The sequence below is a fragment of the Mobula birostris genome, chromosome 21 (assembly GCF_030028105.1).
Source record: "Mobula birostris isolate sMobBir1 chromosome 21, sMobBir1.hap1, whole genome shotgun sequence".
NCBI lineage: Eukaryota > Metazoa > Chordata > Chondrichthyes > Myliobatiformes > Myliobatidae > Mobula > Mobula birostris.
In genome coordinates, this window is record NC_092390.1 from 7,031,520 (window position 1) to 7,053,696 (window position 22,177).

At 45.1% G+C, this 22,177-nt stretch overlaps 1 protein-coding gene across 2 annotated transcripts in view; it reads right to left on the bottom strand.

Moving 5' to 3' along the window:
* Positions 1–21,971, bottom strand: part of lzts2a (leucine zipper, putative tumor suppressor 2a) — a 237,088-nt gene extending 215,117 nt beyond the window's left edge. For both annotated transcript variants that reach the window (XM_072238886.1, XM_072238887.1), the window contains exon 1: positions 21,553–21,971. The gene's annotated coding sequence lies outside the window, so the exon portion shown is untranslated. The remainder of the gene's footprint in view (positions 1–21,552) is intronic.
* Positions 21,972–22,177: the final 206 nt, after the last annotated feature.

Below are 22,177 nucleotides of genomic sequence, written 5' to 3' on the forward strand. Positions count from 1 at the left end.
GGGGGGAAGAACATGAACACATAAACCCATTTGAAGCCTATTCAGTCCTATGATTTGAACTGGGAGTCTCTCCAACTTGGTCAAAGGTCAGTCTGGTAACCTTTCTTTCCAACAGGTCTAACTTATACTTCTCTCTCAGTGTTTAAAAAAACAGCTGGAATTAATCTTCAAAATTTACGAAATGAGGCATTAACAGCTCTGGTTTCTCCTTCACCAACCTGGTTCCAGAGTCCATCATCAAGACGAGTGTGTTTCTCATTCACACATTACCTCTGCCTGGTACAGATTATTAGTGACCAGAGTCCTTGTGCAAGGGGATAACTCTCAACTCTTCTTATCTCTTAACACCCCAAACTCCTGTCCTTGCCCCTTGCTTGCAGTAACATCTATAGTCCAGGCTTCAACTGGTGGATGAATCGTATTGGATCCATTATGCTCCATGTCCTCCTCCCACCTTCTTATTTTGGTTTCTGTTTCCTTCCTTTCCAGACCCGATGAAGAGACTCAGCCCAAAACACCAACTGTTTATTCCCTTCTATAGATGCTGCCTGACCTGCTGAGTTCCTCCACCATTCTGGGTGTGGTGCAGAAAGTTCCACAGGTTGGTCACCATGCTCTGGATGAAGATATTTCTCCTAATTGTGCTTCTAAACAGCAGACCCCCTACCCTGAGGCTGCGACCACTGATTCTGGAATCACTGGCCATTCAGATCAGTCTGTATGTAATCTCTTTAGTTCTGCTGAGCTTCAATAGATTTCTAGGAGGTTCCCTGTTTACGCAGTGAACGGTAGTGCACTTGGTGTACAGTAGAACGAAGGAGCTTGGGAATACAGATCCCTAATTCTTTGAAAGTGGCAACGCAGGTAGACAGAGTCACAAAGAGAGCCTTTGGCACAGGGCCATCCGAGCTCTGAGTACAGGAATCGGAATCTTATTTGAAGCTGTATTAGACGTTGGTGAGGCCAAATTTGGAGTATTTTGTGCAGTTTTAGTCACCCTTCTACAGGAAAGATATCAATAAGATTGAAAAAGAGTACAGAGAAAATTTACAAGGACGCTGCCAGGACCAGAGATAGAGGAAAAGGTTGAATAGGTGAGGACTTTATTTTCCAGAATGTAGAAGACTGAGAGGAGATTTGATGGAGGTATACAAAGTGATGAGGGGTACAGATAGGGTAAATACAAGCAGGCTTTTCCCCCTCAGGCTGGGTGAGACTAGAACTGGAGATCACAGGTTCAGAGTGAAAGATGCAATATTTAAGAAGAATCTGAGAAAGAATCTTCTCCACTCAGAGGGTGATGCTAAAGTGGACCAAGTTACCAATGAAAGTGGTCATGAGGGTTCACTTGTAACAGTTAGGAGATGCTTGGAGAGGTACATGGATGGGAGAGGTTTGGAAGGCTATGGTCTGGGTGCAGGTAGATGTGACTACCAGGCTGTTAAAGACTAGAAGGGGCAAAAGGCCTGCTACTGTGCAGGAGTGCTCGATGACTCCGTGATTCTCATCTTTATAAACAACTGTGAATGTCAGCTTAATTGACCACTTCCCTTCCCGCACCAGTCCTGCCATCCCAATAACTGGCCGAGTAAATCTTCATAACAAAAATATTTCCATCCCATGAGACCAAAACAGCACATAACTCCAGGAGGAGCCTTACCAAGCTCTACACAGCAGCAGTAAAGCATCCTGGTTCCTCTACTCAAACCCTCTTGCACTAAAGGCCACATAGATCTTTGTCTCCTAGCAACTTACCACATCAGATCATTGGTTTGCAGTGTACAATGACAACAGGGTCTTCTTGTACTCCCCCATTCCCCAAACTCTCACCACAAAGGTAACGAACTGCGTTTCCATTTCTGTAATCAAAATCGATAACCCCCAAATTCATCCACTTTAAACTCCATCCACCATTTACTGAACAGGTCTTACACATTGCTTTTCAGAGGATTTTGGCCCTCTTTCAAATGGACTATAACTCAATCTTAGTGCTTAGGCACAACAGACTAACTGATGGCTTGTTCATAGTTTACCAACTCTGTACGAAGACTGTTGCAGCTTTAAGGAACAGAAGAAAATAGGCAAACACGAGCTGGGGGGGGGAAGAGAGAGAGGGGGGGAGAGGGGGGAGAGGGGGGAGAGGGGGGAGAGGGGGGAGAGGGGGGGAGAGGGGGGGAGAGGGGGGGAGAGGGGGGGAGAGGGGGGGAGAGGGGGGGAGAGGGGGGGAGAGGGGGGAGAGGGGGGAGAGGGGGGAGAGGGGGGAGAGGGGGGAGAGGGGGGAGAGGGGGGGAGAGGGGGGGAGAGGGGGGGAGAGGGGAAGAACGTGGAAGGTGGGGGAGGAGAACAGAGAAAGAAAATGAAGTGGATTAAATCCAGATGAGGGGGGGGGGAAGAGAGAGAGCCAGATGAAGTAAACAGTGAGACCAGATTCAGCCTGCGTGAACAGCTTACATTGTACCAGCTTTCATTTTAGTGCAGAGTTTGCAGGAGTGTTTGCCAACATCCACCTCAAACCCCTCCCATTAGATGTGCATCTGCTTCTTATCATGTATAGTTGTTTGCTACAGTAGTAATGAAATTGGCCCCGTTTAATTTCTGTGTTTAGTGTCCTTTGTTGTTCCTGATTTCATTAACCTTATCCTATGAGCCACTGGATGAAGCTCCATCAGTTACATTGCAGTCCATATATTGTCAAAGAAAGAGCTGTCTCTTTGAAAAAATTCAAGAGAAAGGTTTGCTTTGTGTGTCACTTCCCCATTACCTGTTTGCCACTGAATATGTGCAAGTCACATGCACAGGAATGGTGACATTTGACATTTTAGCGTTCCACTTCCAGGAAGGATTCTGTTCACACAGGAAGGCACCCGTACCCGTTACCCTGACTGGAGATGTCTAGGTGGCAGAATGTGTGTTGAGTCGGGATGAAGTGATTGGGGTTGGGCAGGGACGAGTCACGGAGTCATGCAGCATAGAGAAAGGCCCTTTGGTCTCCAAGTGTTGGATGTCAGCCAAGGTTCCCCTTTACGATGAAGCGTCTCAGCCCAAAATGTCAACTGTTCATTCCTTTCCGTAGATGCTGCAAACCTCCAATGTTCTGTGTCCCTTACTCTCTGCTACCTTGTCCCATTAAGCCTACTCTTTGGTCCATATCCCTCTAAACCTTGCCCATCCATGTACCAATGAAAGTGCCTTTAAATTGTTAACGTGCCTGCTTCAAGCACTTCCTCTGGCAACTCCTTCTATGTTCAAACCACCTTCTGGGTGAAAAAGTTGCCCCTCAGGTTCCTATTAAGTTTCTCCCCTCTCATGTTAAACCTCTATCAGGAAGGAGGTACAGGAACCTTAGGTCCCACAGTGCCAGGTTCAGGAACAGTTCAGCCTTCACCAGTCAGGCTCCTGAACGAGCATGGGTAACTTCACTTACCTCAACTCTGAACTGTTTCCATAACCTATGGACTCATCTTCACTACAACTCATGCTCATAGTGTTATTTGTTTGCTTTTTAAAAAATATTTCACAATGGTTATTTGTCAGTTTTTGTTTGTGTGTAGTTTTTCATTAATTCTGTTGTATTTCAATGCTCTACTGTGAATGTCTTGAAAGAAAATGAATCTTAAGGAGGTATATAATGATATACATGTGCTTTGCTAATAAATTTACTTTGAACTACCATGTCCTCTACTTCTTAATTCCCCCAAATCTGAGAAACAGACTGTGCATAAAACTAAAAGAATCAAAACAAAACAGTGTGGAAATGGCCCTCCAGAGCTTTATGGTCCTTATAAAGAGCAGGTTCTGAAGCAGCTTGCATCTCCATTTCTAGGATATGGAGGACAGCAAACAGGATGTGCAGACAGGGTGAGTCCTCCCTGCAGGGACTTCAACACCCTGCCACCACACCCCTCTCTTACTCACTTGGCTTGACTCAGGAGTGTATTGCCTTTAGCTTGCATGTTTCTTGGTTCAAGACCCACTCAAGCATAACCACCTGAGCTAACAAGTGAGATGGTGTAGCAGCAGAGGCCTCATCTTATGGATGAGACACTGAACTGAGGTCCCCTCATAAGTTGCACTCAGCTTAATGCCTTCCACAAAATATCCCCTGGCTCTATTTGAAGAAACACAAGGGAGCTCTCGTGGCCTGCCACAATGTCAACTACAACCAACATCCATGCTTACTCCAGTAGCAAAATACAGCAGATGCCGGCAATCTGAAATAAAATTGGAAAATGCTGAAAACGCTCAGCAGATCAGGCAATACCTCTACGGGAAGGAGAGTTAATGTTTCAGAGCAATGTCCTACATCCTCTGCCATCAACTGACAGAGATGTCAAACTTCTCTCATTCCCCACTCTCCTCCAAGCACTTTATTCAAAGTGCAAACTTCAAAGTAAATTTATTATCAAAGGGCATTTGTTACAATATACAACCCTGAGATTCACTTTCTTGTGGGCATACTCAACAAATCTACAGAATAGTAGCTAACAGGATCAATGAAAGATTGTAGAAGAGTGCAGAGTCCAGAGTGCAGAAGATAACAAACTGAGCACAGGCAAAGTAAATAGCAATAAATAATTTCAATGTGAGATCAAATAGTTCAGTTTATTTTCAGAGAATGTATGCATTACATGACCTGAAATTCTTACTCTTCAGACATTCACAAAACAAGAACCCTCACAGAATGAATACACCCCAACACCCTCCCCTCCCACGCACAGGTCCTTAAAGTTAGATCATTCATTGTAGGAACATTTCAATGATGGGGGAAGTAAATGTAGTTATCCCCTTTTATTCAAGAGCCTGATGGTTGAGGGGTAGGAGCTGTTCTTGAACCTGGTGGTGCAAGTCCTGAGGCTCCTGTACCTTCTACCTGATGACAGCAGTGCGAAGAGAGCATGACCTGGCTGGGGACGATCTCTGATGATGGATGCTGCTTTCCTACGACAGCTTTTCATGTGCTCAATGGCTTTACCCACGACGTACTAGGCTGTGAATTCACCACCTTTTGTAGGACTTTCCATTCAAGAGCAGTGGTGTTTACATACTAGACCATGATACAGCCAGTCAATATACTCTCCACTACACATCTATAGGTTCATCAGTTTTTGATGACGTGCCGAATCTCCACAGACTTCTAAGGAAGCAGAGGCACTGCTCTGCAATTGCACTTACGTGCTGGATCCAGGACAGGTCCTCTGAAATAATAACAGCCAGGAATTTGAAGTTGTTAACCCTCTCCCCCTCTGATCATCCGATGAGAACTAGCCTCCGGTTTCCCCTTCTTAAAGTCTATAATCATTTTCTTGGTCTTGCTGACGTTCAGTGAGAGGCTGTTGTTATGGCATCACGCAGCCAGATTTTCAATCTCCCTCCAGTTTGCTGATTCAGCACCACCTTTGTTTCAGCCCACACTTACTGTTCTCCATAATACTTAGAAAACATCCATCAAATTACCATTGCAGCCTCCTAAATTCCAGAGAATACACTCCCAGTTGTTGTCAATCCACATAATTTAACATCAGAAATATGTTCTTCACAAGGAGAAGTAGTAAAGATCTGTAGAAATAACTGAAAATAGCAGCGTAGGCTTTACCAGCACAAAGAAGGAGCAAAGAAAGCATTGTGGTTAATTTCTACAGAAACTGGACGGAGAAAGAACAAGTTAAACATACCTAGAACTTTGGCGTGGTTCCACTCAGGCAGTTCTAGACCATACAATATATTATGAAAAGCGCAGAGGCACTGGAATGTTTTCAGTTTTAAATCTTTCAGAAAAGACTAAACAAGCTGGAAAGTGAAAATCTAGTGGTGACTTGATAAAGGTCTCAAATATGACTAAAGGATTAACAGGGTTGACATTCAAGGATTCAAAGTACATTTATCATCAAAGAATGTATAAATAATACAACCTTGAGATTCGTCTGCTTACAGGCAGCCACAAAGCAAGAAACCTGAAAGAACCCAATTTTTAAAAAGCCAAACACCCAATGCAAAGAGACAGAGAGACAACCCCGCCACAGTGATACAGTCTGATCAGGTCTGAACCTTGGATAACTGGAGCTTCGAGGCAGCCGCACTACAGCTGTACCACTGTAGGAAGATTGCTCCAGTGACAATCTGAAGATGAGCTTATGACACTTCACAGTGAGTTTGCCAGGGAGTGGGATCCCAGCAGGATCCCTTGCAGGCTAACAGCCATACCAATTTTCTCCCTTGGGATATCAAAGGGTCAATATGTTGAATTGACAATTAGTATTAGAAGGTAATCAAAAATTATCAAGCTGTTTCAAAGACAGCTGCTATGCCACTGTTATCAGACTTTTGAATGGACATCTTGTACAATAAGATGGACTTTGACCTCGTAATTTTGTACCTTACTGTTTACCTGCTCTGCACTTTTTCCATAGCTCTTACATTTTATTCTGCTTTGTTTTTACATTGACCTTTTCTCGTTCAACGCACAGTGTCATGATAAATCAAGGAAAGCTTTTCACTGTATCTTGGTAGATTTAACAATACACCAAACCAAAACAAAAATCCAATATCAATTCCAAATTAGATTAGATTAGATTAGATTATGAGGACATGCAGTCCTCTTTTATTGTCATTTCGTAATGCATGCATTAAGAAATGATACAATATTCCTCCGGTGTGATATCACAGAAACATAGACAGACCAAGACTGAAAAACTGACAAAAACCACATAATTATAACATACAGTTACAACAGTGCAAACAATACCGTAACTTGATGAAGAACAAGCCGTGAGCACAGCAAAAAGTTCAAAGTCTCTCGAAAGTCCCACATCTCACGCAGACGGGAGAAGGAAGAAAACTCTCCCTGCCATACCCGACTACAGTCCAACTGAGTAGTCCGAAAACTTCAAGCTCCAACCAGCTCTCCGACACCGAGCACCATCTCTGCCCAACGTTTCGACCTCAGCCCCGGTCACCAGCAGCAGGCAAAGCTGAGGATTTTGGGGCCTTCCCTCCCTAGAGTTTTGATCGCACAGTAGCAGCGGCAGCGAACCAGGCGTTTCAGAAGTCAATCCAGATGTTCCTCCGTGCTCTCACGGCTGTCTCCATCAAATCAGAATTGTGCACGGCATCCTACTTACAAATACGATATAATTTCACCGGAGAGGCTACGCACGCTGCGTCACGCCGCCATCTTCTCCTCCTCCCTCATTTAAGGTAATTACAGTCATTTCAGAGAGATACAAAAAATAGGCACCCTATTGCTGCATCAAATAGCTTTACTAAATAATAGCAGAATTGTGTTAATGTAACTGGGAGCCTGGTCCATGCTCGACCTCACTCCCAGTGCTCTCTCTGACTTGCTGACATCAACTTCAAATTTAACTTCAACTAGGTAGGATCAATATCACCCTGTTCTGCTTTTATAATTGAAAGTAATTTTCCAGATCTACACTTTTCAGGCTGTTTAGGATCTTGTAAACATCAGTGGGATGACGTTGTGTACACGTAGCTCACGGCTGAGGGGCCTATATTACTTCCATGCTTCCCCGGAACAGAAGGGCTCCAAGAAGGAACGGACCTCCACCCATCCCCAGCTTTCACATCTCCAATCAAGAATAACAGTTACCAACTCCCCGCCAAAAAAATATCTACCTAAAGAGTTAAAAACCATGACATTTGATCCCATAGAAATAACAGAATAAGAAACCCTGCTTCCTTCATTAAATGCTGGCCAATGTGACACATGCTTTTGTTTTTCAACCACGTCTTCTGCTTCCGGAAACTGGAGCTAAGTGTGTGTCCCCAAGGTGTTCTACCGGGCCCTCGCTGCCAGAACTGGAAGCAAATGGCCAGGCCAGGTTATTATTAGCAGCTGAGAGACAATTTACTCAGCTTCCAGTTCCCAGAGCCCATCCTCAGCCTCGGTTCAAAGCCCAGCACGTGCTAACGGTGGTGATAAATCAGCAACTGCGCTCCGAGTCGACGTGCTCGTTTCAGTAATGAGCAGCCGCAGCAGTTGGCACACCTCTACATCAACTCGCAGGGGGCAAGTCCAGGCCCCCACGGATCGCCCATTAGCTGGTGAGGTAAAACACTGCTCTCCGTGCCCTGAATAACCTAAACAACTCCCAGCGGCAGCACCAGAGGCAAACACACGGTGGCGCAGCAGCCACACAGCGCCAGTGATTATCCTTACCGCTGTCCGGAAAGAGCACGTCCATTCTCCCAGTGACCGTGTGGGTTTCCTTCAGGTCCTTCCACACACCAAAGACTTGCGGGTTAGGGTCAGTAAGTTGTGGCCACGTTACATTGGTACCTAAAGCACGGTGACACTTGCGGGCTGCCCCCAGCACATACTCTGACCGTGTTGCCTGCGAAAGCAAGCACTGCATTTCACTGCAAGTTTCAATGTACAGCTAACCTTCAAATGAGTGTCGCACCTTACAGGAATCATTATCCCTTTGAAGCGGATGACAGCCAAGGCAGCAGGCAAGATAACTTAAAATTGGTAAATCAGTCCATTATTGCCAGATGTACCAAGATAGTGAACAGCTTGCCCATATCGCGTACCGTCCATACACATCAATTCATCGCGACAACGCACTGAGTTAGTACAAGGTAAAGCAATAACAGATTTCAGAATAAAGTGCTACAGTCTCAGTTAAAGAGCAATGCAGGTAAGCAATAAGGTGCAAGGCCACAATGACACAGATTGAGAGGTCAGGAGTCCATCTTATACAAGGGAAATACTCAACAGCCTTACAACAGTGGGGTAGAAGCTGTCCCTGAGGCTGGTGGTTCATGCTTTCAGGCTTTTGCATTTTCTGTCCCTACAGGGGGTGGGGGTGGGGGGAGAAAGAAAAGAGAATGCCCAGGGTGGCTGTGGTCTTCGATTATGCTGGCTGCCTTACTGAGGCAGCAGAAGGTATAGACAGAATCCACAGAGGGAAGGCTGGTATCTACCATGTGTCCAAGAATGCTTCCACGCGGTCACATGCAGAGCCATTGCAAAGTCAAGCCCTTATGCATCCAGGCAGGATCCTTTCTATGGCGCACTGATAAAAATGCACTTACTGCAGGATACCCGGCTTCTGACTTGCTCTTGTAGACACAGCATTGATCTGGCTGCTTGAGTTTGGCTTTGGACCGATGGTGAATGCTACTGATGGTAGGGGACACCATTGAATGTCATGCGTAGATAGATATTCCTTCTCTTATTAGAGTGGTCATTGGCTGGCATCCTTCCATGGCATGGATGTTACTTGTCGTTGTCCAGTCCATATCTGAATGTTGTCCAGGTCTTATTAAGTGCAGACATGGGTTCATTTGCCGAGGAGTTGCAAACTGAATTGACCATAGGGTAATCATCAGGAAACATTCCCACTTCTGACCAAACAATAGATGGAACAGCTGATCACCACCAGCCCCAGGACCCTGCCCCGAGGAATTCCTGCAGCAATACATTGGGGCTAGGATGATTGGCTCAGTCAGAACAAGCCCCGTCCACGAATGGCCTGCTTTGAGGCAAGACTTATTGGAAGAAATGCCAATATCTTGCCAGCTCACTGCCCCATCACTCACAAGGATTGCCAGGATGCTGAGGTATTTATCTAATCAACCGCATGCAATCCATCTCCATCAAATGAATTCACCGAGAGATTTAGATGTGAAATCTGCCCCGGATTAAGTTAATTTATCACCAGTGAAACATAAACCAAAGCAATGAAACGAGGAAGGAAGTTGCTATAATTGAACTTGAACTTATCTCGTGATGAATTACAGAAAGAAAAACAAAATTACACATTTTCCACTTTTCTATAAGGAATGCCAGTAAAATCTCTCTCACTGTCTTCAGTTTCCAAACTGCAAGGATGGAGATCAGATCTGAGCAGAGAGAGCTGTACAAAACATCGAGGGGTTAAGCTTCGTGCCTGGTGTCACACTTGTGTATAGATGGACGCGGGCCAGGAAAGCACAGGATCACCAGTTGTATTGCTTGTGTTGGCTCCAGTGTCAGGCACTTGAAATGTTCCAAAGCAAACATGCTGCTCGATGGGACCAGCGTAGGCAGGTCTGGAGCAGAGGGGAGAAAGATACAGGGCTCACAGGGCTCTCTCTCTCTCTCCCCCTGTAAAACTCTCACTCCCTCTCATTCTCTCTCTCTGTCTTTCTTGCAGGATTCAGGTTGACTGGGCAAGATAACCAGAAATTTTTAAAATGCTGGATATGCTTAACATTCTAATGGAACCCCACACAAAGTGTGCTGGAGGAACTCAGCAGGTCAGGCACCATCTTTGGAGAGGAATTGATCCTGACACTGTCATGCATCAGAGGCTTAGAAGCAGAGACTGCAGCAGGAATCCACGACATGGTGGTGCAGTGGTTAGCACAACGTTTTACAGTGCCAGCAACCCAGGTTCAATTCCCACCACTACCTGTAAGGAGTTTCCACATTCTCCCCGTGAGCACCTTCATTTCCCCTGGGTGCTCCAGATTCCCAAGTCCAAACATGTACCGGTTGGTAGGTTAATTGGTCATTGTAAATTGTCCCATGGTCAGGCGAGGGTTAAACCGGGGGTTGTTAGGATGCACGGGCTCAAGGGACCGGCAGAGCCTATTCTGCACTGTATCTCAATCGATCAATAAATCAATAGTAATCCAATGGATTTATTCCTCCAAAATATTAATGCAGAACTCATCCAGGACCAGACATCCTTTAATAAGTTGGAACACAGAACAGATCAGAAGAGTGGGGTTTGGCGACCTCACCGACTGGACATGGATAACGTTAGGATTGGATTGTGCAGAAAAGACACAGAAGGTAATGTTACCAAAGGTAGTGTCTAACTGTGAAACTGAAGGGGGCCAAACAGGAGGTGTTCTGGGGAGACTCCGGAGGCAACAGTGAAGGAAAACCATTGTGGGGGCTCTCTAATGTACGAGGGCAAACGATCTCACCCCTAATGGAAGTACAAGTGAGGAATAGAAGCTCAGACACAGCAAAGGGGGAGGAGGGACACTGTATCCTGGTCACATCACATGCACCATCAACAGACCATTATTAAATCAGCACATTACAAAGTGCCAACAATATCTTTGGAGCAGCTGACAAGTAACTGCTGAGCAATACTGTATATGGATTGTTTGTGAAAAGGGTGTAAAGGAACTGGCTTGTAATGAATATACCCATACTGGCCTTTGCCAATGGCCAGCATTAAGAACTTAAACTTGGTAACAATCTCCCCCTTCGCTGCAAACACAAGCATAGTGCAACTAGTGATCCAACATTCCACACGTTTTAAACGGGCAAACAACTTCCATGAAAACAGATGAAGAATCTAAGAAGGAGAAAGGGTTGGCAGAGTGGAGTGGAACAGAATGCGAGCAGGAGAGGAAGTGGAGGGAATAATTCCTTGTGTTTAAATTACAAAAAAAAAATTAAGTTTCTGAGGACCACAGAGATTAGTTGAGGCAGCCATGATCATGTTGAATGGCAGGACAGGCTTGAGGGCTGAGCAGTCTCCTGTGTTTTTTTTCTGGTATTTTTGATGAATGATCTAACAATCCACAGAAATTGTTTTCAAATTTTCTCATGGTCTCGGTCTCCAGTTCAACTGGCCAAGTCCCATGTGGGTGTATTCCCTCTTAGCCTGTCCCTTCACATCCAGATTCACAAACCATTTCTAGGAATGAAACAAGACCATTCAAAACTCCATGTAATCCCAGTTTAACCATGCTAGCACTTTGAAAGCATCAGTCATTAGTCCCACTTCCCTGCTCACATCTGACAGCCCAACAAATATCGTGAATCAAACATTCTCCACACTCAAATACTTTTACAGAACAAAATCAGATTTAATCATAACAAGGTCAACTTCTGCTACGACAACAATGGGGGAAATTCTGCTTATCTTTGCATTGATCAGTTAATAAACAAAAAAAACTGTCTGCAATTACAGGTCCTAAAACCACTTTTCATTGTAATGTTAGTAGTTATAAAGAGAAACAGGCATCACTGGTTAAAAATTATGTTGAGGCAACTTCTTACTTTAATGCTGCCTTATCCCATCAACCTGCACCCCGACCATAGCCCATATCCCTCTCACCCATGAGATCAAATGTTGAAATCAGAAATAAGTGTGAAATTGTGATTCCTACTGTACAAAATACTGAGGTTCTGATTCTGCAGATGCTAGAAATCCAAAGTAACACACAAAATGCTGGAAGAACTCAGCAGGTCAGGCAGCATCAATGGAAATGAATAAACAGTCGACATTTTGGGCCGAGACCCTTCTTCAGGACTGGAAAGGAAGGCAGAAAGTAGGGGAAGGGAGGAGGACAGCGAAAAAGTGATAAGTGAGAAAAGGAATCTGATAGGAGAGAAGAATGGATCGTGAGAGAAAGGGAAGAAAGAGAAACACCGGGGGAGATGACGGCAGGTGCAGAGAAGAGGGAAGGGGGGTGGAAAAAAATTAATGGAAGGAGAAATCAATGTTCCTGCTATGAAGTTGGAGGCTACCCAGATGGAATTATAAGGTGTTGCTCCTTCAACCTGAGTGTGGCCTCATCTTGGCACAAAAGGAGACCATGGACTGACATGTCGGAACAAAAATGGGGATAGGAATTAACAGTTGGCCACCAGGAAGTTCCACTTTTGGCAGATGGAGCAGAGATGCTCGACAAAGCAGTCGCCCAACTTATGCCAGGTCTCACCAATGAGGAGGAGGCTGCATTTGCAGCACTCTATACAATTGACAACCCCAATACATTCACAGGTGAAGTGTTGCCTCACCTAGCAAAGATGTTCAGGGCCCTGAATGGAGGTGAATGGACCTCTGTCACTTGCAGTGACAAGTGCTGGGGTGGAGATTAATGGGGAGAGGCAAACGTCCAAGGGAGTCAGACAGAGAGTGGAAAGTGGGGAGTGGGGGCGGCGGCTGGTAAAGGTGGTAGTGTTCCATTGAAGATGGCAGAACTTGTGAAGAATGAAATTTTGGTTGCGGAGGCTCATGAGGTGGTAGGTGAGGACAAGAGGAACCCTATCCCTGTTAAGGCAGTCATCTGTCTGTCTGTCTGTCTGTCCGTCCCTCATTCCAATCCACAACAGCAGCCTTCGCTTAAAATTGTCACTCCTACTCTGTGGGTCCCAAACAGAACCATAGAGCAAGAGAAAAGAGAGCGGGAGAGGGAGAGGGAGAGGGAGAGGGAGGCACAGTGTCAGAGTTCACACACACACAGGTAGAGACACAAAGAGAAAGATAGGTTGTATTAGTCACAGAGAGAGAGAGTTGAGTTGATCATTAACCTCACGGTGATTTTGTATTCACTCTTGTTTTTCAGTAAGCTCTTCCACTTCCCACAACAACATGACATCTGATGGGAAATTCCACAAATCCTTCACCTACAGTGAATTGCTTTGCACTCAGAGTGTGGGCAAACACCGTAATTGTTTATCACAAAACAGATTACTGTTTAGTTAATCTCTCCTATTGGCAATGCTTGCTGGTCAAGGATTTGCCTTCTGTCTTAAAAGCCAAGAGTCAGAATTCAAAACCAGGTTGGGAACACTGGGTAAAACCTAGATCTTCAAACATGGGGAAGACAGAGTCAGGACAGTCAACAGAGAACATTAAGGAGGTCCTGGAGTTCATTCAATATTACCAACTACAATGCAGCTTTCAATTCTAGTTGTCCTATTAAAGGAAGGATGTGGAGGCTTTGGAGATGCAGTTTACCAGGATGCTGCCTGGATTAGAGTTGGATGTGCTACAAGGACGGTTGCTTCTTTTCTGGAACAAAGGGGGCTGAGGAGACCTAATTGAAGTTTGTATAATTATGAGAGGCACAGATAGAGAAGACAGCGGGTATCTTTCTCCCAGGGTCGAAATGTCTAATACCAGAGGACGTGCATTTAAAATGAAGAGGTGCAGTCCAAAGGAAATGTGCAGGGCATCACACAGAAAATGCCAGAGGAACTCAACAGGGCAGGTAGTGTCTATGGAGATAATAAACAACCAAGATTCTTCAACAGGACTGGAAAGGATGGAGGAAGAAACCAGAATAATTTTGTACACAGTTGTGGATGTCTGGAATACTTTAACAGAGGTAGGGTGGAGGGCGATATGATAGAGGTGTTATAAACGCTTTCACTTGGCACACAAATATGCAGGGAATGGAAGGGTATGGAGCGCATGCAGGCAGAAAGGATCAGTTTAACTAGGTGTCAGCAGTTCAGCACAACACTGTGGAGAGAAGGGCCTGCCCCCAAGCTCTGTTTGAAATGGGGGCTCCCTGACACACAGCACTAACCCCCTTCAGAGCCAGAAGTCAGCATTAATGTGGTTTTGCTCTGTACAGAATATTAGAGAGGAGAAAAGCCACGTCTGCCTGCCATCTGCTTGTGTTCTTGAGATTATTAAAGGCAGGCGACGAGGCAGCTGTAACCCAGCAAGAGTCAAATCAATCTTAATGTTTGAGTAGTCAAACGCATATCATCAAACAATGCAAGCAGAACACACTAATAAAAAGTTCAGTCAAAACGGTTTGCATTATAATCTTATTTCCATAAAATAACCATCTTTCATTTTCCATTGCACTGGCCATGACCCTGCTTTATACAAGCACACACAGTGAATTTCAATTCAATTTCAAGTTTATTATCATTCAACCGTACACACATATACAGCCAAATGAAACAACGTTCCTCTGGACCAAGGTGCACAACGCAATACAAACAACACCACCATAAATAAATTAACAAATAATACAATATATTCCAGAAGATTAACATTTAGCACAAGGTCCATTTATGACACAAGTTAAAAAGTAAACGGTATAACGCTACAGGCACTTCATACGTGATGGAACCTGGGTGCTGGCAGGGAGTTCAGTCATCTCACAGCCTGGGGGGAGACACGGTTAGCGGAGCCGGAGTGGCCACTGCTGGGTGCGACACATTCTTGAGAACTTTGAGAGTGGTGTTTCACAATTCAGATTTAAAAGATAAGAAAGTGATGAGGAAGGTCATCTATAATTTAATGAGTATCAACTCAATTAAACCAGATTAAAGCTCTTAAATTCTACAGACTGGATGGGTTCCCATGGAGAGTGGGAGCAAAGGACACCACATACAACTCTACATGATAAAGGAGGCCTTTACCCCACTGGATCCTGCCAGGTGCCATGAGAGCAATTCCTCCAGTCCAGTCCCACCCGTCCAGTCCCTCCAGCCCAGTCCAGTCCCATCTGTCCAGTCCCTCCAGCCCCACCCATCCAGTCCCTCCTCCAGTCCAGTCCCACCAGCCCAGTCTCTCTCTCAGTGCAGACAGCCGACAGCCCACAGCCATGGCTGAAGGACCTTGCTTCACTGTTGTTCTATGGTTTGTGCCAGGCAGAAGCGCTGACTGCTATGCCAGATGAAGCCTACGTGATTACCCCTTCAGCTCTTGGGCAGGAAAAGTTTTCACAGTGCCATAGCATCGCAGAGAGTCACAACACATAAACAGGCCCTTCAGCCCATCAAAGCTGTGCAGACTATCAATCAGCCCTACAGCAACTGCATTGCACTCCTCCTATCAGTCATCTCCCAGTTTCTAACATTCACTTACATACTAAGGGCTGTTTACAATGACTAAACAATCTGAGAACACATGAATTTTTATCATATTTTATTAAAGCCTGAATGCTGTGTAATGTCAATCACCTCATTCTGGACATCAAGGCCTTATTCTGACCAAGTTGACCTTCTGCTGACATTGACGGGCTATCATAGCAACATCCTTTCCCTCAATGTCGACAAAAGAGCTGCTCATTGACTTCAGAAAGAGGGACAGAGCACATCCTCCTGTCCACATCACTGAGAGGTTGAGAGCTTCAGGTTCCTCGGTGTGAACATCCCCAGTATCATCCTGGTCCAGTATGTTGACGTCGTGGCCAAGAAAGCTCGCCAATGCCTCGACTTCCTCAAGAGGCTAAAGGAATTTGCATGACCCATATCAAGTTTTAATCAATGCCCCACAGAAAGCATTCTGTCTGGATGTATATGGCTTGGTATGGCAACGGCTCTACCTGTGACTACAAAGAACTGCAGATCATAGACAACCAGCCTCCCCTACATAGACATTGTCGACACTTCTCACTGCCTCACTAAAGCAGCCCACATAATCGAAGACCCCAGCCGCCCCAGTTATTCACTCTTCTCTCCCGCCTCCCAACGTCAGGTGGAAGATAGCACGCACCACCAGGCTCAAGGACAGCTTCTATCTCACTGTTATCAGACTCTTAAATGGATGTTTAGTATGATAAGATGGACTCTTGGCCTCGCAATCTACCTCATTATGTTCTTGCACATTATCATTCACCTACCCTGCACTTTTTCAGTACATTTTACAGTTTATTCTCCACTGCTACTGTTTTAGGAACAGCTCCTTCCCCTCTAAAGCCAGCCTTCTGAATGGGCCATGAACCCGTGAACACTGTCTCGTTAATCTTGCTTTGCACAACATAAGTCCGTGACAATAAACCCGATTCTAAATAAAGAACAAAATCTTTCCAATGTTCTTTGATCTCTCCCTTTCCTGGTTGTTCACCGTAATATTTTGGAGATAAGTACCTAACTACTGGAGTTTCCAAACTCTCCTGCAGAGATGTCAACTCTTGTATAATGGCTATAAATTACATTGGTAAATACATAGTGGGAGAAAAGCAGCTTCCCTACAACCCCATTAGGTACAAAGATTCCAATTCAGTAATAACTAACTATATTTATCTAGTGTAAAACCACCCTGCATTTAATGATTTCTTTATGGTTCCCTGAGTGCAGAAGATTAAGAGTGATATATTTAGGTATGTTATGGTTAAGCTTTTCACAGAGGTTCATGGATAGAAAGTACTTCCAACAAAATGGAGGGATGGTGCAGTCAGACTAAGGGTTCATAATCTTTATTTCAGAGCACAGCTGTGGACAGACGTGACCCAGGAAGAGACATTTCTTCACAAATATTTGAAGGATAAGAACTTTAGAAGCATGAGAAAGCTATTTGGTCCATCAGGCCTACACTAGAGCAGCTGTCAAACTTGTAGGAGGGACAGCTAAGTTTGAGACATTCAGCTTTCCATTACATGGGGGTGAGGAGCAATTCAGAGCAAACACAGACAGGTGGCAACTCAGCTTCAGATCAGCTGAAAGACAGGATAGACCACACAGTCCATTTAGCCCATCGAATCTTCTCCTACACTTCTTCACAGCTGATTCCCTCTCAAATCCTTTCTCCTGCCTTCTTCCCAAAACCTTTTTCACCCTTACTAATTAATCTATCAACCTCTGCTTTAAATACACCCAGTGACCTAGCCTGCACAGGAATCTGCGGCAATAAATTCCACAGATTCACCGAAGTCTGACTCAGAAAACTCCTCCTCAACGCTGTTCTAAAGGGACATCCTTCTGTTCTGGCACTGTGCCCTCTGGTCCTAGATTCTCCCACTACAGGAAATCTTCTCCAAGCCTTTCAATGTCCAATAGGTTTCAATGAGATCTCCCATCATTCTTCTAAATTCCAGTGAGTACAGGCTCAGAGGCATCAAACACTCCTCATACATTAACCTTTTCATTCCTGGGACATCTGTCCTGTCACATTCTGGTTTGTGATGTATATCACTCAGGAACTCCACACAAAATTGGATTTACTAGCTCTGACATACATCATGAAATGTGTTATTTTGCAGCAGTACAGTACAAGACAAAAAAAAAACTCAGTCACAATTAAAAAATAAAATAAACGAAAATTTCAAAAGAGAAATGCATGAAAAAATTACTAAAAGTTACAAAAGATTTTTTTTTAAATAGTGCAATAAGAGAGCAAAGAGTGTGGGAGTGTTCATGGGTCCATGAATATCTCTGCCTCGATGTCAACTCAGGCCCGGTTAACTTCATATCTCCTGACAGATATGTGGTTGCTCCTTAACAATAATAACCTGTGAAACATGCCTGCTTGAGAAAGGACTGACATTAATAACACCATCATATCTCTCAAAACCAGCCTATGGTAATTTAGATATAATTAATTACCATCGTTAGGTGGCAGCTGCTATATACCACACAAGCTGATGATGCACGGGCCCCTTCTAAGGCAGCGACAAACACCCACAGGGACACGAGTGCGGACAAGGTCCATCTCCAGATCAATAATCTTAGACTTGTAGGGATTCCCATTTCAACTTGTCAGCCCACGGCCTCCTCTACTGCCTCAAGGATGCGTATTCAGGTTGGAGGAACAACACCTCATATTCTGTCTGAGTAGCCTCCAACCTAATAGCGTGAATATCAATATCTTAAACTTCTGGTAATTTCTCTCCCTTCGCCCTTTTACTATTCCCCATTCTGGCTCCCCCCCTTACTCCCCTTTTCCTCACCTGCCCATCAACCCCCCTCTGGTGCCCTTCCTCCTCTTTTTCCTATGCTCCTCTCCAATTGCATTCCTCCTTCTTCCACTGATCACCTCCCAGTTTCTAACTCTACCCCACCCACCTACCTACCTACTCCCTCAACTTTTTTAGTTTTATTGAGGCACAGAGCGGAAAAGACCCTTCCGTCCCTCAAGCTGCACCACCCTGCATTCCCCAGTTTAACCCGAGCCTAATTAATTTACAATGATCAATTAACCTACCAACCATTACGTCTCTCGACTGTGGGAGGAAACCTGACCACCTGGAGGAAACCCACATGGTCATGGGGAGAAGGCACAAACTCCTTGCAGGCTGTGGCAGAAATTGAACCTGGGTCACCTGTACTATAGAGCGTTGTGCAAACCACTATGTCTGGCCTTGCCGATAACCCGCCAGCTTGTGCTCATTTCCCTCACGCCACCTTGTTATCCTCTCTCCTTCCCCCACCTTTTTCCAGCCCCGAAGAAGGGTCTCGGCCTGAAACGTTGACTGGTTATTCCTTTCCATAGATGCTGTCTGGCCTGCTCAGTTCCTCCAGAATTTTGTGTCTTGTTAGTAGAGGTGATGTTCTCACCACAGAACTGTGCCCTTTCATTGTCGAATTCCTACAGTGAGCATTACAAGTTTTCTTTTCGCCTCAACGTTGACTGGGTTTTTAACAATCTTGGTCACCAGGGCCATTCTGAGATCCGAACAACAGCTGCTATGCTTTCAGTGTCTGAGACCCCAGCCTCGGAAATACAATGGATTTTAATTGATTGGGACACATCAGGGCAAGTACATTTCAGCCCAATTAAACGGATGCCCCAATTAGCTGAAGTTTCATGGAAATAGTTAGAAAAGTGTAATAAAGACAAATAAGTATAATAAAGCTTAACAGTAACAAATTATGTATTTTAGCAGATTAGAAACTACCAATAATACTACAGTACTACAAAACTGTATTCAATATCAACGGGGAAATTCACCCAATGTATGCTGCCATGAACAGGATGTCCAGGGAGGGGTAGCGCCTCTGGTGAAGGAGCTTGCCATGTCCATTCTGGGGCAGCTCACTCAGCTTTGGGCCCCACTGGACATCAGCTCGCACCGGTGGCTCCAAGCCGCAACACCCGGGTACACTGCTTCGACTGGCAGGCTGAACCAGGCGAGGACAGCCGGCAGGCCCCATACCCTGGTGAAACAGGGACATGCCTGTCCTAGCATGTGAAGTCAGCTCTGGAAGACTGCACAGATGAGATCAACAGAGAGATCCGATGGCCAAGGTGGTCCTGCAACGTTTCAAGGAGAGCGAAGGCCTGATAAGGCCCAGGAGAAGTCATGGCTATCCACTGTAACCAGGGAAAGCCTGGTTTGTGATGACTACTTGTGCTATTGGGCCCAGACTTCCATGTTCAAGAGACTGGAATTGTCCCGATGCAATGGCTTCTCCCGCACATTTCACTGTCATCGTCAGATACGATGGACAACTAATACACTGCCATGTTCTTTTTATTGACCTTAAATGAACAAAATTGCGCAGACACCTAGTACAGATAATGTATTGTCTTCATACAATGGTTTTGATGAATGCATCGTCCAAATCTTCATTTTCATTGTAACATTAAAAATGATTATCGATACCTTCAAACTCTTCATAGTGCCTAACTTATTGAAACAGTAAAATTGTTTCATTGTCACTCCCAGCTGTTTCTGGCATCCCCAAGTCTGAACCACAGTGAGCAAAATGGTTCTAAATGATGTTACTGCTTTTCTCACCAACTATCACTGACAAACACCAGAACAAGCAACTTAGTAAAATACAGCTTTCAAGAACATGGCACTCCCTCGAGTACTGCACTGCTGAAACGTCATTTCAGAAGGTAAAATAGATCTGATCCACACCCATAACTTCTGGATATGGTAGGGATGACATTTAACATCAAGATACAGTATTAATAAACGCCTCCCAAACTGCAAGTCTTGCTCACTAATAGCTTTCAAATGACAATTGTTATAACTTTTAATGAACACGTACAGCCTCAAAGCCACTTTAAGATTGGCTACAGCTGGCTGTTAAATAAATCGCGCACTAACACACACTTGTGGAACAAAACTGCTTAGCGTTTGGGAACGTGTTCTCACTTGATGTGCACAACACAACTCGGAAATATTTTGTACACTAATTCAGTTGGTTTTGATTACTGATTTAATTGTTCGGAACAACATTGTGGGCCGAAGGGTCTGTTCCTGTGCTGTACTAATGTTCTAATACAAACCAAAGGGTCCCTCACAGTCACTACACAACCTCTGGCAGTCGGGACTACAGATGGCGCCAAACAGGCCACTTACAAACCGCTCCCCTTTACTTCAGGTTTTCATTCTCTGTGCCAGGAGAAAGAAAATATAAACGACCAGCAAATGAACATACTGTACCTGGAAACTGAATCCTTCTGCTAAAAGCCTCACAGACTCATCCAGCTTCAACACGAACCCAGAATTAAAAATCCACCTCTGTTTTCCCCCGAGGCACGAACACGCCCCCCAACCTTTCCCCAGCGGGACAAGGAGGTGAGCATGTCCCAACGTCATCCTACCGATCCTGGACTACCAGGTAACAGTCTCTGACTTGATGGTCTTCTCCAATCGCCATGCACTGACCGGGTTTCTAATATCCTGGGCAAAGACGCAATCTGGGATCTATTCAAGGGTTGTGATGCTTCCTCTAACCCAGGCCTAAACCATTAACATCTCCTCCTCATCTCTCTCCCCGTGATCTACCTTATGTCTACCTCCTTGACAAACATATCCCATCTCCTTTAACGTCTGTCGAGGCCCAGCATGTAATGTTTATATTTTTTGAAAAACAAATACACTCTGCTGGGGCGCCATGCACGTCGTTTTCAAGGGTGTATACAATACATATAAGTTGTCCGGTAAGTGCGCGCACCACAAAATGTGAATAAATCCGACTAATTGACAGGATTTGCTGAACATCTGTTTTTTCCCAGTTAATGCCAGAATATTTATGTCCCTTTTTTGGGGGGAGGTTGGGGAACGCAGTAAACCTCGGACAGAGAAATGTTTTCCTAAAAAGCAACGCACACAGAACCGATCGATAAACACTCCCCACACTCGCGCACCACTTACCGTCGACCGAGTTCGCTTCTCTCCGGGAGTATAACAAGTGGTTGGCCCCGGATCCCGGGTCCCTTCCCAGACCCTGCGAATGCTCCCCCCTGGAATTCTTCGAGTAATCCAACCTCCGCAACGCCAGAGCGCTCAGGACGGCAAAAACAGGGAGCCTGCGCCTGGCAAAAGTTACCACATCGCCAGTCAGAGTGGGTAGCTGCCGGGCGCCGCTCTCCAGCTTCGTTACAGAACAGGCAACGATGTGTAGGGGAGGGAGGGAGGGAGGGAGGGAGGGAGGGAGAGAGGAAGGGAGGGCAGGAGGAGGAAGGGGGACCCCGAAGGGGAGGTGTGACTAACTACGGGTTCTTATGAAATCTGTACCCTCATGTTCCAACCGCGAGGGGAAATTGTCACTCCCGATAAACTCGGTCTACGGGAAGATTCTTGTACTTTCTTGCTGAGACATTAAATGTATTTTTAATCGTGGAACTCAGACACGGGAGGGGGGGTGAGGATAAGTGAGACTGACCTGAAACTGATACCACGATCGATCTGGGTGGCGGGCAAAACTACAATGAAAAAAGGAGGCAGTGAAATGGATTGCATAAAAAATACATAAGGTTGTGCTGTGTCCGCCTTCTAT